This window comes from Danio aesculapii, chromosome 3 (genome assembly GCF_903798145.1).
Source record: "Danio aesculapii chromosome 3, fDanAes4.1, whole genome shotgun sequence".
NCBI lineage: Eukaryota > Metazoa > Chordata > Actinopteri > Cypriniformes > Danionidae > Danio > Danio aesculapii.
In genome coordinates, this window is record NC_079437.1 from 2,311,106 (window position 1) to 2,324,325 (window position 13,220).

Here is a 13,220-nt window from a genome sequence, read left to right on the forward strand (position 1 = left end):
TTCACATACAGTTGAAGTCAGAATTATTAGCCCTCCTTTGAATTTGATTTCTTTTTAAAATATTTCCCAAATTATGTTTAACAGAGCAAGGAAATTTTCACAGTATGTCTGAAAATATTTTTTCTTCTGGAGAAAGTCTTATTTCTTTTATTTCGGCTAGAATAAAAGCAGTTTTTTTTTTAAATCCATTTTAAAGTCAAATTTATTAGCCCCTTCAAGCTATATATTTTTTCAATAGTCTACAGCAGGGGTTTTCAAACTGTGGGCGCACCCACCGGGGAGGTGTTAGCACCTATTAAAGGGGGCGCGAGACATTGAAGTGTGCACTAGAGGGAATAATATGATTAACGTTAGCTCCACAGCTAACTATTAGGCACCTGTAGAGTTAATGCGTTCCAGTAAAATATATCAAAATAAAATGGAGCGGGTGCTTTTTAAAATGAATGACGGTGAATGAATGAAAGTCCAACCGGTAAGCCATCTGACAAAAAAGTACCCTTCTGAATCAAATCAGCAGGACGCCCTTCTGGATCTTTCACTTACTTTGAAGACAATGCTGACTATGTTTACATGGACATCAGTTATTTGCCTTAATAAGACAATAATATAAGTGTTATGTGAAGTGATGCTTTTTGAATGTTGCGTCACCGGGCTATTCACATTTCCTACAGAGGCTCATGTAATTTTGGCGGTTTCATCTCTATTTTTTCGACTTTACTGCAGTTCGTTTAAAGTTTAACTTTCACTCATGAACATTTCATTCACGTCTCTGTGACAAGCTGGGGTATTTGACACCAATATAAAGTAAGGACTGATGGAAGAGTGTTGTTTTAATGGAAAGCCTAATGGAAAGAAAAAAATCTCCACATTTCGTTATGGGTGCCTGTGTGAGCGCACGGTCTTACTGACAGTCGTGTGACGATTATAGTTTGATTGCAGAGTTTACTTCAATAATGATATTCACTAATATCTGCATACTCCACATGTCTTAATTCCATTTCTGTTTCGTTCAGTTATGACTTTAGTCGGATTAAGGTCATCATCGCTGTTTACACAGACTCTAATCAGTCTTAATCATATTAAAATGGTATTAAAGTATTGTTACCCATGTAAACGTACTCAATGATCGACTCAACCACACTGTCAGGCTCTGCGATCTTGGCTTTGCGAAGCATCATTTTCTGTATGTACCTGCATCAAAAGCAAGTATGCTATGGCTCACACTTATAGACAGTGAAGATGGTTTACGGTTATATATATATATATATATATAATATATATATATATATATATATATATATATATATATATATATATATATATATGTTTATTTATTTATATATTTATATATATATGGTTATATATTTTTCTTTCAATGTAATCAATTATACGCACTTTAAACGCAGCAAGTAAGGGGGCGCCCTGGTGAAATTTGACAAAGGTTAGGGCATGTGTCCTAAAAGTCTGAAAACCCCTAGTCTACAGAACAAACCATCATTATACAGTAACTTGCCTAATTACCCTATCATGCCTAGTTAACCTAATTACCCTAGTTAAGCCTTTAAATGTCACTTTAAGCTGTATAGAAGCGTCTTGAAAAATATCTAGTCTAATATTATTTACTGTCATCATAGTAAAGATAAAATAAATCAGTTACTAGAGATGAGTTATTAAAACTATTATGTTTAGAAATGTGCTGAAAAAATCTCTCCGTTAAGTGAAGTTTCAAAAACTAATTTCGAGAGGAGCACGTGATATGAATGACTACAGCTGATCCTCATTGCTAATCATTAGCTAGCCTATCAGATCATTCTAAAACTACTGTAAATATCCTGCCTAAACTTCATTCCTTATCTTCGTTTTTGGAAAACCCCCCCATCCTTCCCTTCTCCCTCCTCCTCTTTCATGATCGGGCAACACGGTGGCTCAGTGGTTAGCACTGCTGCCTCGCAGTAAGAAGGCCACAGGTTCAAGTTCTAATTGAGCCAGTCGGCACTCCCTGCGTGGAGTTTGCATGTTCTCCCTGTGTTTGCGTGGGTTTTCTCCGGGTCCTCCGGTTTCCTCCCACAGACTAAAAACATGTACATAAGTGAATCGTAATACAGTCACAAGCACTTAATGCATACATAGCAAAAGGGGGCACTCGAGAAACTCCTGATCTCGTATCCCTCCTAATGCTCATTGACCAGGCGGGAACCTTGGGCTCATCTATCTGCGAGCTCAGGGTTCTCTCCCGGGACAGCATGCCAAACCTGCTATCATTGTCGAGCATCATCTAAGTGTGAGATGACTCTTGAAACAGAAATGGGGGGAAAAAAAAAACAGGAGGGCTAATAATTTAGGGGGGTAATAATTCTGACTTCAACTGTATATTTAGTCACACACAGCATTTGAAAACCCCCCAAAAAAAGCAGAAAAGAAAAAATGTTAATAAAAAAATTGTGTTATGTATTTACCAATTAACCTGTTAATCAGACTGTGCATGTTTTTGTTTTTATTTCACAATGATTGCCTTTTTTTATTGAATCGCAGCATTTCTCTTATTGATTGGGGTGATGTGGTAAAAATGAGAAAATTACTTTGTTGCATCTCAGCAGGCACACTCTATCATAAGACGTTAAAATTTAAAATCGCAATGTCAGATGACCAAAACTTTATGTCAAGTCAGCGTCTTAGAACAACGCTATTTTGATGTCCAATAATGACGTTAATATTTGGTTGATTTTAGGTTGTGTTGAAAACTGATCAAAATCCAACATCTTAAACCAACATCATATTGACGTCAAATACTGACACTTATTCGTCAGGAATGCCAACCGAAATCCAACGTCTGATAGACGTCATAGTGGTAACATCCACACAACGTCAAGCTGTAACATCATTAGATGTTGACATTTGGTTGTCAATATTCAGTTATCAATCTGATGTCCTGTGCCTGCTGGGTTGTTTGTGTTTTGTTTATATTCAGCTTCTGTCAACTAAATAAATCCTTTAAAGCATATACGTTTCTCTCATATGTCTCTTTTTTGTATTAGACAACATTATGCATAACTGTACTTTATAGCTTTATCCAGTGATAACCTTAAAAAACAAGAAATTAGGAATCATTTTTTAAAATCAACATTATAAGCAATTAATAGTTAATAAAATGTCTAAAGAATACTTGCCGATTAGGATTTTCCCAGGAGTCTCCTGTATATCACATCCATCTCCCATCTTGTTATTTTTACCAGCCAGATCTTGTATAAGGCTAATCACCCCACACAATTGACGAAATTGATTGACAATTGACCTTATTCTGGCAACATACGTTACAACCCGGTGTGGGACGTTGATCCCCACTGTAGGATCAAAATCCCGCCGAATGTATTGTGATCATGGATCAAAAAATAATGAACATAAATCCAAAAATTGACATTGTGTGTAAAATTATAACGTGCAAAAGCAAAACCTAAATAGTATAAGAAACGAGGCTGCGTATAGAAAGATAATAAGCGTGAATCAAAACTGTTTAGAATCACAATGCAAATAAAATCTGTTTTTCCGCTCATATTTGAATGCAAGGATAAGTTTATATTCAACACAAGCTCATTGTGAATATGTACCCCATATACATTTCTGGAGATTGCGAATTATGTAGCCAGAGGTACGTATGGCTGCATTTCGTCTTTAAAATGAATGCTATGGGGCGGTATGATGCCGCCTTCGGCTTGTTTCTTTTCGCGCTACCAGCTGATCGCTTACCTCCATGTGGACCAGTGGTATAGTCGGGACTATCCGCATGTATACTCGGTATGCCTACTTTTTTTCCACAAGCTGTTATGGTATTACGACTTCTGAGAATCAATAATTATGTATACCCTGGGTATACTCACTTGTTTTGCTGATTATTCATTCATTCATTCATTCATAGCACTATTAGCTAAGCATAAATCATTGAATAGGATTACACTATTAGGTTCTTGCTTTAAAATGAACTAATTTGTTCAAATATTTTTCCTTTTTAAATGGATAGTTCACCCAAAAAATTTAAATTGTCAATATTTACTCAACCTTTACTTTACTCTTTTTTTAATATGTTGAACAGAAAAGAAGAAATAATATTTTGAAGAAAGCTGGAAACCTGTAACCATTGACTTGCATAGTATTTGTTTTCCTTCTGTGGAAGAAAATAGTTACAGGTAACTGATGTTAAGTATATATTTCATCGTTTCTTTGGCTAGCTTTTCTACTGTTACCAGATTTCCCAGTAGCTCGCCAGGTATGTTGGCGGACTTGAGACACAGAAAGGACTATGATGACTGGGTTCAAGTCTGACACAAAATGGTTCCAGAAAGCAGGTAAAACAAAGGCAAAAAAACATAATATAAACAAGTAAATAACAGTTTAAAAATGTGATAAAAAGTGATGAAAATCAGGCAGCTTTTCTTTTTCTGGATTGCTTTGGACAACTCGGTCGGTTGGGTTTAGGAAAGGCGGTGTGTGGTGGGATCGGTCAGTTGATCAGTCAGTCAGTCGACAGTGGCCTCTGGTGGATTTACGTGAGAACAGCAGGCGTGAAAGGCACTAGCGAGAGAAATTTGAGATCTGAAAAAGTGCACACAGTGGCCTCGGGTGGATTCGCAAAAACAAAAAACGCAAAAAAACATAGCTCCTGGGATGTATTTCATGCTCTCCAGAAATGTATACAGGGGTACATATCCATAACAAGCCTGGGTTGTTTATATTATGACAGAAGAATGTCACATCTGAGATATAACACAGTTTATGGCCACATTTGTGTGCATTGAAAGCTTTTATAAAACTTTTGATTGAACCAGAGCTTGGCTCTTCGGGTAATGTGATTGTATTTAGCATTGTGAAATATTAGTGTAAATTGTCCTGGAATTTTTACATGTACATTGCAACCCCTATATTAATAATTATTCTTACTTCAGTAACACCTCCTCCTTTTATGTTGGGGTTTTTGTGGCTTTTATTGTGCCAAAGACTGAAACTGGTTATGTCATAGGTGTCATTATTAAGAACTGAAGCTTAAAATAAGCTGTAGCTCTTGTAAAACCTGAGCATTAACGATTCTCATTTTACATTTTCATTTCATTACATTCGATCAAAAACTTCATACATGCAGTCTGAAAAAATTGTAATGATTCAGATGTTTGTTTAAAATACAACCTAAAATCAGAAACAGTTGGAACTATATGGAAAATGCAAATAAAAAAGAAAATAGTGATTTCTAAGTGTACTTTGACTTGCATTTCACTGCAGACAAACATTTTTTAAATGTTTCATTGGAGCAGTAAGGTGTTTACCACTTTGTAATGCTGCCATTCCTTTTCACAACACTTAAAAGATCTTTAAGGACTGAAGAAACCAAGTGCTGAAGTGTTTCAGGTGTAATTGTGTCCCATTCTTCCTGCAAACAAGTCTTAAGGTGGGCAACAGTACAGGGTCTTTATTGTCACATTTTGTGCTTCAAAATGTGCCACACATTCTCTATAGGAGACAGATCAGGACTGTAGACAGGCCAGTCAAGTACTTGTATCTTCTTCCTCTGCAGCCAGGACTTTGTAATGTGTGCAGATTGTGGTTTTGTATTGTCTTGTTAAAATATGAATGGGTGTCCCTGGAATTCAAGGCAGCATATTGTGATCCAAAATCTCGATGTACTTTTCAGCATTAAATGTGCCATCACAAAAGTGCAAGTTACCTTTGCCAAGGGCACTGACACAACCCCGTACCATGACACACCCTGGCTTTTGGGCTTGTTGCTGGTCACAATCTAGATCAGTGGTGCTCAACCCTGTTCCTGGAGATCGACCTTTCTGCAAAGTTCAGCTCTAACCCTGATCAAACACACCTGAACCAATTAAATAGGACCTGAACAGCACTTGATAATTACAGGCAGGTGTGTTTGATATGGGTTGCAACTGAAATCTGCATGAAGGTCGATCTCCAGGAACAGGGTTGGTCACCCCTGATCTAGTTGATCCTTTTCTTCTTTGGTGCAGAGCACACATTGTCCATTTCTCCAAAAGTGCATGTTTCCACTGTGTGATGGTCCATCCCAGTTGCCTCTGAGCCCAGAGAAGTCGACAGCACTTCTGGACACTGTTAACATAGGGCTTCCTTTTAGCATAGTACTGTTTTAAACTGGCATTTGTGGATTGAACTACGTATTGTGGTACTTGACAATGGTTTGCCAAAGTAGTCCTGAGCCCATGCAGTGATATCACTAATAAATAAATGACGAATCTTGATGCAGTGCCTTTATTATAGGCTAACTCTTTAACTTATAATATACTCTTTATTTATTACTGTTTAGCTGTATATTATATGCTCTTTTATCTTATATGAATTGATTTTGTAAGACAAGTTAATCGATTAAATATTTCTCTGAAATGTGTTTTTTGAAGTAAGTATGCCAAAAGGAAGCCCTATGTTAACAGTGTCCAGTAGTGCTGTCGACTTCTCTGGGCTCAGAGGCAACTGGGATGGACCAGCGTTTACCTTCACAAGAGCCCTGCCTTCACATCAGATGAGAAAAATGACTTGAAGAAGACAAAAAGATTCACGCCCTGTCTAAACGAACTTCCCTTGACCACTTTCTAGGGTATGTATAAATGTAGAACTAGAAGGCAGCATAAAAAAAATTGCTTGGATACTATCAGATTATTACTAAAGAATTTAGGTGCTTTTATACTCTGCCTACTTAGTTCCGTTGAATCGCACTTGTATGCGTCTGTGTGTGAGTGTTTTAACAGGTGTGAATGCAGTAATCACACTTGAATGCATGCCAACAAGCAGACCAATAAGCGTTAAGGAGGCCTGCTCAAAAGCTGGTCTCATCAAGTAAAAGTCTACATGCGTATCCTACTGATTTCCTTTGTGTTTTGCTGATCTTTCAGGATCTGTACCATTGTTGTCAATTTTTAAAGATGTTCATGAATGACTGATGCACTTGTTGCATGGCGAGCTGTAATTGTGTCAATGTTTCCACACCACTAAAACAAATTGATTGTTTAACCTGTAAGTCATATAGCATCGTGGGTGGGCCTTGAGCATTCAAAGCGGCCAAAGTTCCAGAAAATCAGCCGTCAGACTGAGGTCTGGCTATACTAGACTACCCTTGGACTAAACCACATAAACCAAACAACTGGTGTGAAAGCAGCCTAAGAGACTGAGCCAGCAGCATAAACTACTTAGATGAGGTTTACCCACAAGTCACAACACACACACACACACATACACACACACACACACACACACACCACACACACACACACACACACATATATATATATATATATATATATATATATATATATATATATATATATATATATATATTATATATATATTAGTGCTGGGCCGTTAGACGCAAATAAGACGCAAATAAGGAGCAAGGACTGGTAAGAGTGTCATAGAATGTTAATAACACTCGCCAACGTAAAGAAATTATTTTCACCACGCTATTTCGTGGTGTGTGTGTGCGTGGCTTGTGTGTGTTTTGTGTGCGGCCCTTTACTGACAGCCGCCCTGTCTTGGTTCTTGTTGGAAAATATGGCGAAAAGTCCTACATGACGGTATTTGATTGCAGTGTTTACTTCAGTAATGCCACTAATATCTGCACTCCACATGTCTTAATTCCATTTCTTTTTAGTTCAGTTATGACTTTAGTCGCATTAAGGTAATCAAAATTCTCTGTTTACATGGTAGACTCTTAATCAGAGTATTGTTTTAATCATATTAAATTCGTTTATTTAATACTGTATTGTTGGCCCATGTAAACATGCAATGTTGACACACCGTCAGGCTCTGTGAACTTGGCATGAGAAGCAACATTTTCTGTATGTACGTTACATCAAAAGCAAGTATGAAATCGCTGTTTGGAGCTATGTAGGCCTACAGTTAACATTCATGTTTAACTGAATAAACAGTTAGTAAACACAAGTACATCTTATTGAACATCATTTATTTTCATCACCAATTATCAGAGTAGATCAGTTCCTCAAGCAGTTTGTGATGCATTTTGGAAATAGGAGATGAACCCCTGGTCTAATGCACAACCTGGCTCGAGAAACCTGTTCTCAAAGACTTATTATTTGGGTAGCACACATATTCTGAATGCCTCTGGCAGAATTCAAATAAGCCGTTTTAATCTAGATAATTTCAAAATTAATCTAGATTAATCTAGATTAAAAAAATTAATTATGCCCACCTATATATATATATATATATATATATATATATATATATATATATATATATATATATATATATATATATATATATATATATATATAAAATTTACATTTGCATTGTCATTTAACAGACGCTTTTGTCCAAGGTCACTTACAATGCACAGATCGTGTTTTTCAGCCTATTTCTGTGACTATTTTAAAATCACAGTTTTTGAAAGAAAACAGATCTTAAACATGGCAATTTTGTAATGTAAAGACAGTTCACTGGAAGACGTTGGGCTGGCTGTCTAAATATTTACAATCTGTGTGCATATACTCTATTGAGAAGGCATTGAACCAAAGTTGGACCAACATTACAATGAATGAATGACTTTGTTAGCTAGTTAGTTTACATTGATTGATTGATTGATTGATTGATTGATTTGGAAAATGGAATTTAATGCAGTGCTTCTTGTCCGATCTGAGACTTTATATCGTATATCTATCAGGCAGTGAAGATCACTGATTTTTAAAGAAAACAGGTCTTAAACGTGGTGATTTTGTAATGTAAAGACAGTTCACTGGAAGACGTAGGGCTGGCTGTCTAAATATTAAAAGTCTGTGTGCGTATACCCTATTGATAAGCCATAGGACCAAAGTTGGACCAACTTTAGAATGAATGAATGAATTAATGAATGAATGAATGAATTAGTTAGCTAGTTAGTTAACAAATTAATTAAATGATTGAATGAATAAATGATTGAATGAATGAATGAATGAATGAATGAATGAATGAATGAATGAATGATTTGGAAAATGGAATTTAATGCAGTGCTTCTTGTCCAATCTGAGACCCAATTTATATTGTATATCTATCAGGCAGTGAAGATCACTGATTTTTAAAGAAAACAGGTCTTAAACGTGGCGATTTTGTAATGTAAAGACAGTTCACTGGAAGCCGTTGGGCTGGCTGTCTAAATATTAAAAGTTTGTGTGCGTATAGCCTATTGATAAGCCATAGGACCAAAGTTGGACCAACTTTAGAATGAATAAATGAATTAGTTAGCTAGTTATTTAACAAATTAATTAAATGATTTAATGAATAAATGATTGATTGAATGAATGAATGAATGAATGAATGAATGAATGAATGAATGAATGAATGAATGAATGAATGAATGAATGATTTGGAAAATGGAATTTAACACTGTGCTTCTTGTCCAATCTGAGACCCACTTTATATCGTATATCTATCAGGCAGTGAAGATCTCTGATTTTTAAAGAAATCAGATCTTAAACGGGGTGATTTTGTAATGGAAAGACAGTTCACTGGAAGCTGTTGGGCTGGCTGTCTAAAAATTAAATGTCTGTGTGCATATACTCTATTAAAAAGCCATTAGTCTGACGTTGGACCAACTTTAGAATAAATGAATGACTTTGTTAGCTAGTTAGTTAACAAATTAATTGATTGATTGATTTGGTTTGGAAATCTGGAACTAATTAAACAAACAAAAAAGTACGATAATGGTCAAACATCTAGTGCAAATTAGTTAAATGTTACAAAAAAATATTTAATAAAATTTAAAAAGATTTTAGCTTGATTTTTAATGTATTATCTTTCCATTTCTAAAGATGTTCAGAGACAAAAATATTATTTTAATAAATATATCTCTTTAATAAATCTGTTTTGTGCATGCACCAAAAAATATGTGACCTATATTTACTGATAATTCGCTGGATAACATGGGGTGTACTCGTTTATGCTGAGCACTATACAATAAAACTAGAAATTTTGCTTCATGAATAACGACAGAGAAAGAAAATTTTATTTAAGCCAATATTAGTCTAGAAGTACAGTTACTTATTGCCTCACAAATCTCCTGTATTTGTGCAAATTGCTTATAAAGTAGTGATTTCAACAAAAACGAAAATATAAATAAAATAAAATTCACTTTATTTTGAGCAGAAGTGATAGAGATTCAGAAAGGGGAATAACACACACACACACACACACACACACACACACACACACACACTTTTACTTATTGTGATAAACTAAAATGTGATGAGGATGTTCTCAACAATGACAATGGTAGTCGGCGCCAGTGGTGTAGTGGTTAGTGCGTCGACACATGCACTCTCGATTCCCGCCTCACGGTCCTATGCCGATCCTTCCCCTCTCTCTGCTCCCCATGCTTTCCTGTCCATTAAAGGTAAAAACCCTGAAAAAATCATTATAAAAAAAAAACAATGACGACGGTGTTGCATCACAGGTTATTTGGTAGTGAATCTTGTTTTGGAATCATGCCAAAAGATTGCATATATCTCAGAATATACATTCCATAGGAGTTTGCAATCTTGCGAAATATTCAGACTGCTTCTCTGAACATAAAGTTCTTGAAGTTGGGCCAACTTTAGATAAGCTAAACATCTGAAATGCGTTGAAATGCCATCTGCGATCCACAAAAATCACTTCTCTCATCTGAACTGTCATCTCTCCCTGTGGATTTATGAACTCCCCCTCTGCTAATCTCCTGTAAAACTCTGCTTTGCTGAACACCATGCTGCTTTTTGTAGAGTTTAAATCATTTTGCCAATATTAGTTAGCAGAATGTTTACTTGTACAGATTGTTTTTTAGTATTGTAATGATCAGATCAACACATTTAAAATATATTATATACAAAATCCCTTCAAAAGAACATTACATTGTATATCCAGCCTAACCTCACAAAGAAGCGTAAAATATTTATGTTCTGTCACTTTATTGTTCCCAGAGATGGGCTGCAACTGGAAGGGCATCCGCTGCGTAAAACGTGCTGGATAAGTTGGCGGTTCATTCCGCTGTGGCGACCCCGGATTAATAAAGGGACTCAGCCGAAAAGAAAATGAATGAATGAATGTCACTTCATTGGATAATTCATACTAATAAATAGTAATAATACTAATTCCTTTCATTTATATAGCGCTTTTCTGGATACTCTTTTTTGGGGGGGAATCTCCTCATGCACCTCCAGTGTGCAGCAACCATCTGGATGATGTGACAGCAGCCATATTGATTCAGACTGCACACCAGCTGATTGGTGGAGAGGAGACAGAGTGATGAAGCCAATTAGGATATGGAGATAGTAGGAGACCATGATGGACAGAGACCAATGAAAACCCCTATTTCAACCCCTATTTTCCTTTTCAAAAGACATCCTAGGATTTTTAACGACCACAGAGAGTCAGGACCTCGGTTTAACGTCTCATCCAAAAGACAACGCTCACTGAGCATTACAGAGTCCCCATCAATATACTAGGGCGTTAAGAGCCATGCAGACCACAGGTTGAGCGCCATCTACTGGTCTCACTAACACCATTTTCGACAGCAACCTAGCTTTTAGAGATCAAGGTACTGACCAATGGGAGAGCTAGCTGCCAGCTATATATAATTCATATAGTCCATTCGTTTGAGAAAATTCATATGATTTTTAAAAAGAGGCGTGGCACCACACCAAACCCCACCCCTAAACCCAACCGTTATTAATTTAGGTGATGAGCAAATCCAACTGAAATGTATGAATGTGATCACATAAACTCAAACAAATTAGCCACATAATCAAAAAGTTTAACAAATAGGCGTGAGATAGTATTGCAGCCTGAATTCACAAGGAAGTATAACTGGAGATGCGGTTGACCGAATTTAACTCTTTATGACTGTAATATAATTTACTTTCAGTTTTGACAGAATTAGCCAAATGGCTACTTTGCATCTGTAGATCTCTTGGCCCGATGGTAAAATAGTCAACCTAAAATATACAACAATGAATTTATACACAATAAATACACATTTCAAAATGCACGTGAAATGGGCTGCATTTCTAAAAATTAACAACAATAGAAATAGTACTGATAATTATAATATTAATATACTAAATATAATTATTCTACAAAACTAACAGATTTATATTTTAACAGATACACACTTGAAAATAAAATATTTTTCAATATTTTTCAAGACACTTGTTTAAAGCTTAAAGTGACATTTTTTAAAAATTAGGTTAACTAGGCAGGTTAGGGTAATTAGGCAAGTTATTGTATAACGATGGTTTGTTCTGTAGACTATTAAAAAAATTGCATAAAGGGGCTAATCATTTTGACCTTAAAAAGGATTTTAAAAAAGTTTAACTGCTTTTATTATAGCCGAAATAAAACAAAAAAGACTTTCTCTAGAAGAAAAAATATTATCAGACATACTGTGAAAATGTCCTTGCTCTGTTAAACATCATATGTGAAAAATTTTAAAAAGTAGGAAAAAAATCAAAGAGGGGCTAATAATTCTGACTTCAACTGTGTGATATATATATATATATATTATATATAATATATATATATATTATATATATATATATATATATATATATATATATATATATATAATTTTTGTTTTGAAATGATCATTATTGTGAAAAGTGCTATAAAAATGTACTTGAATTGAATTGACAGGTGGAGTTTTCAGAGATAAATCCAACAAGAAAAAAAAAAAAAAATTTTATGTGTCACAAGTTAAAGTAATTGAAGTTTTCGATTTTACAGTGTAGTTTCAAACTGTAATTTAAGTTGATCCGATAAGTTTCTTAATGTTAGTAGTGATAGGAGAAAATAAACTGCTGTGATCACGGTGAATTATTTTTCACCTTTCTTTTACATTCACATAACTAATGGAATTGTGTATCCTTGTGTTTCATTAACAGATTGTATTTTTATTTATTTATTTTTTTTGGTGAAATACTAAAGGTAACATTTATAAAGGGTACGTTGTAAAGCATCAGGTATGTTATATCTTGTCAATGTGATGTCCATATCTAAGCTGATAAAGTTTAACAAAACAGGCACTGAAAAGTGACCATGAGTAAATTTCACTTCCGTTTTTGCTAATTCATTTGTGGAATAAATGGGCTACAAACCGCTTGTAAGTGTGTTGAAAACAAACTTGTCCAGACTTGTTTTGAAGTTTTCATGATAACGGCTCATTTGGGGAGATGGTCTTCAGATAA